Below are 8,581 nucleotides of genomic sequence, written 5' to 3'. Positions count from 1 at the left end.
TCCAGGCTTGTGATTCTAATATTTAACTGTCTGGATGCAGTCATGTTTGAGTGTTTGACTACAGGTTTAGAATTTCTTGATTTCTCAAGCTCTAAGTTAGTTGTTGTTGTTGTTCTTCCTCTTCCTCCTCCTGACTCCTCCTCCTCTTCCCCCCTCCACTTCTCCTCTTCCTCCTCCTTCTTCCCAAACAGGGTTTCTCTGTGTAGCCTTAGCTGTCCTGGTACTCAATTTGTAGGCCAGGCTGGCCTCGAACTCACAGAGGTCCAACTTCCTCTGCTTCCCAGAGTGCTGGGATTACAGGTGTGCACCACCTTGGCCTGCTCTTTTAATTTATATGGGTGTTTTGCCTGTGTATATGTCTATGTGCTGTGTGCATGCCCGGTGTACTCTATGTCATGTGTGGATGTGTGCCAGAGTCACAGGTGAATGTCAGCCACCTGATGTGGGTGACAGGAACCAAACTCAGGTGTTCTCCAGGAGCAGTACACACTCAGCCACTGAGCCATCACTGCAGCCCCAGAATTCTCTCTCTCTCTTTTTATTTAACTTTTTAAAATTAAAATGTAATTGCATGATTTTCTCCTATTCCCCTATTCCTCCAACCCCTCCTGTACTCCTCTACTCCCTCTAAAACGTCTTGACTTAGTGTGACCACAGACACATATATGCATAAATACATAAATACGACCTGCTAAGTCCTTTCAGTGTTGCTTACATGTACATGGTTTCCAGGCTGACCACTTGGGACCATCAATTAGGGACCTCCTTCCCGAGGGAAGACTATTTTTCCATTCTCTGCATACCTTAGCTGCCTATAGTTCTTTGTCTGGGTGGTTCCCCATGAGATTTTTTCCTTCTGTGTCCACATGTCTAATGGTATTGGCATTGTTCAGTTAGGCAGCCATGTTGTTGAGGTATCATAAGTGTAGCTTCCCTGTCATTTCTATGAGACACATTCTCACAGCAGACTTCTAAGTCTCTGGCTCTTATAATCTCTTCTTTTGCAGTGTTTCCCAGCCGTAGATGAAGAAGTTGTGTTGTAAATATATCCATGTGGCTGGGAATACCATATCAGCGATTCCCTGTATTCTGACTAGTTGTGCTTTTCTGTAATGATCTCTGTTTTGAAGATAAGCTTCTTTGGTGAGGATTGGAAGCTATGTTTATATGTGGGTATATGGAGAAGTATTCAGAATGCAAATAGGATTGAATTTAGTCAAGTAGTGATAGTAGGTTCTCATTAAGACCCATGACCTCACAAATTCCTCACTGGTTAGATTTCAAGTACCAGGCACTATTTCCCTCGTTCTGCACAGACTGTAAGTCTAACTAGGTAGCTGTTAGTTACTGCCAACATATGAGTGCCACTATTTAGCCCCAGGGTTTTAATTCTTTATATAGCTCCTTGTTAACTGAGCTCCAAAACAGAGACTTTCTCATCTTTCTATCCAAATGCTTGATTGATAATGCAGTGAATCTAGCATGTGGCCTGTTAGGTCCAATAGAACTGATGTAGTCTTTTCTCAAACCCTCATTGAGCCTTACTATATGGTAGATGCTAGAGAAACAATATGTTTGTATTTATTTCTTTATCCGCTGGTCTTAGTGCAGGAATGGAATCCAGGGCCTTGTATTGGAAAAGTATGGAGTGTACCATTGAAGTATACCCCCAGTCCAACATTACTTTCTAAAGAAGTACTTTCTTTCATCATTCAGTGGTTAAGAAGGGACTAAGGTTTATTCATTAGTCCCTTACTAAGAAGGTTTATTCCAACCAAATGTGAATATTTATGAAGTCTGACAATGAGCTTATACACAAAATGTGCTAGGAAGACAAACGGAAGAAACTTAACATTGCCTCAGGAAGTCAAGAAACTTTGAAGATACCAGTGTCAATGAAGCTGGAGATGAGGATTAATGTGAGAAGGTAAAACCAATAGAACCTGTGGGTTATGCTGAAAAATGTTGGCAAGGGTGATGGCCCAGTGTTGTTGAAGGTTAAAGTTTAACATTGAGTTATCTTTTAGTTAAACAGTAGTTAATCCTAAACCAGCTGTATACCCAAATCACCACACAGAGACTAGGATTTATTTAATTAACCTCGAGCACAGTGCTGGGCAATAGTTACTCCATCCTAAACCTCCAAGCCTGCATAGTTTCCTCCCATTCAGATTTCCCACATTATCCTTTTTTTTTTTTTTTAGTCATTTCTGAGGTCTGATTCATCTCTCCTCATGGTTCCAAGTCCTCTCTTCCCTATCTCTCCTCTCTGACTCCTCCCACTCACTTCTTTCTCCTCCCCTCCGGACCAGGACCTGTTCTCTCCATCGCTCAGCATAGGCTGGTTGCTTTATTGAAATTACAGAGAACAAATGGTGGCATGTTTACACAAACTTGAGCCAGGTGATGCTTAGGAGAAGCATCACAATGCAATGTCCAGATTGTAACCAGGTAGTGGGGTAGAGAAATCAGCATTTGAATGAACGAGGGTAAATTGTATACATTCCACAAATCGGTTATGCCAACAGCCCTGTTCTGAATTTGTGTCTTTTACCCAGTGAAAGGTTTTACTCCTTGACAGCCATAGCGTGGTGTTGCCTTTCCCCTGCAGTGACCTCCACAAGAAGATTGGGAATGTGGGCAACGCTGTAGTGGCTGGAGCTTGTTCTTTATGCTCCTTGGATGTATTTCTTGTTAAAGACAGAAGGTTTAGAATCTCTGATGTGGCATTGTTTCCTTGCTGCATCTCCAGGTTCAGGTCTCCACACAGAGTACAGCATTATAACAGCCATTCTATCCATGGTCTCCACCCACAGAGAGACTCCTCTACTCGCCAGTCAAGTCTTCTAATTAGAGACCTACCCTTGTCCACCCTCTTTCCAAAAGCCCCCAGGGAGGTGCCAAGGGTTACCCCTGTAAATCTGTTTTGTTTGTGTGATTTTTTTCTTTCTTTCTGCTTTTCCAGACAGGGTTTCTCTGTGTAACTCTCCCTGTCCTGGACTCCTACCAGGCTGGCCTTGAGTTCACAGTGATTGGTCTGCCTCTGCCTCCGAGTGCTGGTATTATAGACATGTGCCACCACACCTGGCTGTTTGTGTGATCTTTATTGTCAGCCTGACTGGATGTAAAATCAGTACGGACACACACCTCTGGGTGAGTCTGTGAGGATGTTTCCAGAAGCTGAGGGGTTAAGTCTCAGCTGAAAGTGGCAGCACCGGCTCAAGGGCTGGGGTCCCAGGCTGCCTAAGAAGAAGAGATGAGCAGCAGCATTGATCTCTGCTCTCTGTCTAGGGAGGGGAGAGGAGTAGCTGCCTCACGCTCCTTCACTATGGCTTCCAGACCACGACAGACTGTACACTCTAACTGATCACAAATAAACTTTTTGTCCTTAACTTGTGCTTGTCAGAGCAATGAGCAAAGCAACCACAACACTGGGGAGACGGCACAGGGGATTGAACTCACAGCCTCAAGAACACTAGGAAAGGGCTCTGTGACTGAGCTATAGCCCTAGTCCTTTTTTATTTTGACATAAGATATTAAGTTGTCTCAGCTGGCCTTGAATTTATAATCATACTTCTTGGTTTCCCAAGTAGTAGGCTTGCATATCTGGGCTGACTGTAAAGCCCACTAAACCTGTCTTCTGAAAATAAGCTTAATTTTCAGAATTACTATGAGGAGTAAAAGCAGTTATTGCATGTTGAACATGTTGTAGTATCATAGTCAATGAGAGATGACACCCAGAAAGACAATAGTGATTAAGAAAAAAGTGGTTTCCTATGTTCTCTTGTAATCAAACAAAATTAACTGAATAAAGGAGAGCTAGCATTGTAAAGTGATAAGGAGGAACTTCACGAAGAACAAGGTACTGAGCAAATCAAATTGCATTTGTTAGTCATAATGGTTCATGCATTATTTATTCTAGAAGATGGAGTATGAAGGTTTTTCATTAACCTGTGCTCTGGGTCACTTAAAGGTTTTACCATCTAATTAGAGATGAAGACAAGCATATCCGTAAGTGATTCTCCATGTAACTAACTTTGGGAAAATAGTAACATAAAGACAAGAAAAAGCACAAGGACCAGGGGTCAAAAGGTTTGTGTTAGAACCCTGGTTCTCTCACTGAGCTGTGTGATCATGGTCAAGTCTCCTAACCTCTTGGAGCCTCTTCTTCAGACACAGAGGAGGAAAAGAATTCCTACCTCCATCATTACTGTAAGCACCAGCCTGCAACCATGCCTAACTGAACTAACAGTCTCTCTCCTTGACTCCATAAAGTGGAACCCACCTCCTAACAGTGACTCACACATAGAACAAATGTTTTATCTGTTGTTCTTTGTAGTTTGCCTTTTTATTTTTACTAGTTTCAGGGATCAGAGCTTTCCAGACTTTTCTTTCCTACAATTCTAATTCTAAAGCCTCTATGGAATAGTGTTCTTGGTCCTAGCTCCACCTATTCCACACCCCCCATAAGTGATGAACAAAATGGAATGCACAGTATACAAATAATGGCATAGGACATGCCTAAAGTGTGGGTGTGGACTTCCCAGAGTTCACTTCAGTGCCTTTATAATACCCTTATAGACACTTGTGCTGGCTTCTAGAGCTACATTTTAAGGATTGCTAAGGAGCTTAATGAGATCATAGGGTGTTTCCCAGGATGCACGGGATTGCAGGTGATTAGGTAAGGCTCTGGGTCTTCACAAGAGCTGCACAGGGAGTTAAGATTCATTTTACTGTAAACAAATGTATATAGAATTTTTTGTTAGGTTCTCAGAAAACAGTAATTTTACATCTGGGAAAGAGTAAGGCCACATCTGCTTAAGCCTTAAGCGTGGTCACTGTTTTAACATTCTTATTGGAAATAGTTCTAGGAGTAGACTGCCTCTGTAGGCAGTCTTCACAGCAAATCCTGCTGTCATGGATCCTTTGCTTACCTGCTGGGAGACGTCGCCCTACTCCAAAGCGAGGGACTCCTTTCCCTTTCATGTCTCCTTAATTCTGTCTGACTTCCTCACCTGCCCCACTGTATTAGTCCTCAAAGAATACGTTCTATTGTTAGTAAAATGCAATGAAAAAGAACAAAGAACGTAAGTATAGAAAAAATGAGGCTCTAAGCTGGGGGTGGGGAGCGAGGAGGTGGATGGTGGGTTGTGCATGCCCTGAATCCCAGCACTTGGTCTACAGAATGAGCTCCAAGACAGCCAGGGCTATACACAGAAACCCCATGTCTTGGGGGCGGCGGGGGGGGGGGGGAGGGGGAACAGCTCTAAGATCAGAAGTGCCAAGATTTTAATCGAATTCTGCAACTGACTCAAAATAAGTACCTTGAGAGTTGGTTGATAATGTACCAAAGACGTTAATTGGTTCACCATGGTTACCAAGAAAACAATGCTCTGTTTCTAAAATGCAGCCAAGTAAACGAGCCAAATGAGAAAGGGGACATTTTTTTATGCATCTTGTTTCTCAAAAATGTTCTGCTTAGAAACATACAATAGTAAAATATCATGTGTTTTCCCGAGTCTCTCTTGTTCTGCTAGGCTGCTTTTGAGGGGTAATTTTTTGCGGTCATGCTGCAGCTTAGTGTGGTTTTTTTAAAGCTTTTATTTACTTATATTGAACGCTCTATCTGCATGTACCCCGGTGCAGGCCAGAAGAGGGCAGTGGAGGGGATGGTTGGGAGCCACCACGTGGTTGCTGGCAAAGCAGGCAGAGCTCTTAACCACTGAGCCATCTCTCCGGCCCGCAGCTTAGTATTGTTAAGCACATCAAGTAAGCATACGCATGAAATAAAATTTTAACAAAGAAGAGATGAGTAGTTAGTCTATTATCTGACTACTTATCTCTTTATTGCAGTCAGACAGGAGGAACACACATCTTTCCTAGCAGTCAAGAGGCAGAAGCTGAAAGATCTCTGAGTTTAAGGTCAGCCTGGTCTATCGAGTTCTAGGCTGCCCAGGGATACATGAGAGCCCTTGACTCAAAGGACTAAGAAAGAGGAATAGGGGAGGATGAGGGAGGGAGGGTAGGACCGGGAGGAGTTGAGGGAGGGGTCTACAACTGGGATACAAAGCATATAAATAATAATAATAAATAATAGTAAGAAGAAGGAGGAGGAAAGAAAGAAACAAACAAAGAGCCCGGCAGCGGTGGTGAACACCTTTAATCTCAGCTCTGGGGAGGCAGAAGCAGGCAGATCCCTGTGAGTTTAAGGCCAGCCTACTCTACAGAGCAAGCACCAGGCATCCAGGCCTGTCTTGAAAAATCAATCAACCAACCAAACAACAACAACAAAAACAGAAAATCCAACAATAACAACCAAAAGAACCCAACCCCCCAAAAAAGCATCATTGCAGCTGGGCACACATGCACACCTGAAATCCAGCATTCAGGAGGCTGAGGTAGGATCAGGAGTCAAGCTCATCCTGGGCTCTATATACTATACAGCAAGTTACAGGCCAGCCTGGGCTACATGAGACCCTGTCTCAATAGAACAAAGCATTACTGGGACAGCAGTCATATATATATTACATATATATGATTATATATGTATTATATATATATGATATAGATATTATACATATGTATGTATTATATATATCTGATATAGATATTATACATATGTATATATTATATATATCTGGAAAAAAGTTTCAGAAGACCCTCATCCCCAGCTATCGTTGTAAAGTAGTTGGCCATATGTTTGGGGACAGAGTACACATACTCTTAATTACACTAGGGAGAAAGAGCCCCAGGTGTAAAGCAGACTACGCATTGTTACAGGAATCTAAGAAGAGTCATAGTTGAGCGGAAACTTCATAGACGAGCTGATCTGACAGCTGATTTTTCCCCATTCTAAGTTCAGTTAACACCACTGAGCAGTGTTCCAACTCCCTCTACCCCGCAGGTTCCTAACTGATTTTTTGAAGGCTCGGAAATCAGAAATGTCAAAGTCTACATATTGAAGGGGGAGAGGGATGGTGGAGAGATGAGAAGAGAGGAAGGGGGAAAGAGAGAGAGAGAATTGATCACAAGAGAGCACTTGAATAGAACAGAAAACTACAGGCAGGAAACCATGAAGCCAAGTTATAAGACACAAGACAAACAGCAAAACTGTTGGGTTAAAAAAAGAATTGGATTCTACCCAGAGAGCAGTTGCAAACCTGCCAAATATTTTAGGAGAAAAAAAAAAAGACCAAAAACAAAACATGAAAAGCGAAAGCATTTTTAGGGCTTAGGTGGATCCCCTTGCCAGTTTTCTTTTCCTTGTCAAAACAGAAATTCAATGGGCCAGGGAAATCATTGAACTAGACTGAGTTCAATGGGCTGAAAAAAAAAAGATTTATTGAGGCTCAAACAATCCTTCTGTCTACCTGGCCAGAGTTCTTCTCTTAGGACAATGTTTTCAGTACTGACCTGGGGAGGGGTGTGCTGGGGGGAGGCCTTTGAGCCTGACAGAAATAAAGTCAGGTAATTTAAGTTTAAGGTGTGAAAGGGCACATAGCAGAATTGTTCTTCCTGCAACTGTTTCTCGGTGCCCGTGTTCTTACGCAGTCTTCTAGGGGCATTTGCATTTGAAAGCAAAGGCACACATAAAGTCTCCCCCATCCCCCTCTTGAAATGCGGTGGACATACACATTCATCCCGCATAAGAAAAGTCTACCAAGAATTCATTTGCTTGGATACATAAAAACAGCCTTATTTACCATTTAAAAATAAATGAATTGGATCATAAGAACATGGATTTAAAATTCTACCTCCTCTGCACCTAGCTGCCCTTTTTATTTTTAAAGATCTATTTGTTTTCTATGTATACAGTGTTCTGCCTGCATGTACGCCCGCAGGCCAGAAGAGGGCACCGAGTCTCATTATATGGTTATAAGCCACCATGTTGCTGCTGGGAATTGAACTCGGGATCTCTGGCAGAGGAGCTGGGGTCCTTAACCCCTGAGCCATCTTTCCAGCCCAGCTGCCCAGTTCTTGCTGGGGGAAATGGCGTCTGCCTTTTCCTATCTCTTTTCAGAGGTAGTCTGGGCATATGGAAATGAATAAGAGCTCTCCCTGCCCCCTTGCTGTTGTTTGTTTGTTTGAGACAAGGTTTCTCTGTGTATCCTTGGCTGTCCTGGACTTGCTTTGTAGACCAGGCTGGCCTCAAACTCACAGAGATCTGCCTGCCTCTGCCTCCCTGAGTGCTGAGAGTACAGGTGTTCACCCCCACCCCCACCCCCCACTTGTTTTTCAAATCAACACGTAAGACACATACATACATGTACATATATGTATAATCTTGTCTCTTTTTACCTAAAAGCATTTTGGGGAATGCAAATGAAGTCTCTGAATTAACAGCACTGTGTAAGTGTCAGTTTTCTGATCGTGACGATGTTATGGTTACGTGTGATCATTTCACTGAGTGAAAGACACATAGGATGCTGCTATTTGGAGCATCTAGTGAGTCTTGAAGCATGTCAGAATAAAAGAAATGTATTTCTCAATAATTCAAAATTAGCATACAGCTTCCTTCTTACAAAAGCCCAGATTGCTTTAAATAATTTATTTAACTTACACCCAGTGAAGACCGAATGTT

The sequence above is a fragment of the Meriones unguiculatus genome, chromosome 21 (assembly GCF_030254825.1).
Source record: "Meriones unguiculatus strain TT.TT164.6M chromosome 21, Bangor_MerUng_6.1, whole genome shotgun sequence".
NCBI lineage: Eukaryota > Metazoa > Chordata > Mammalia > Rodentia > Muridae > Meriones > Meriones unguiculatus.
The sequence above is the reverse complement of the archived record's forward strand: the minus strand, read 5'-3'. Positions refer to the sequence as shown.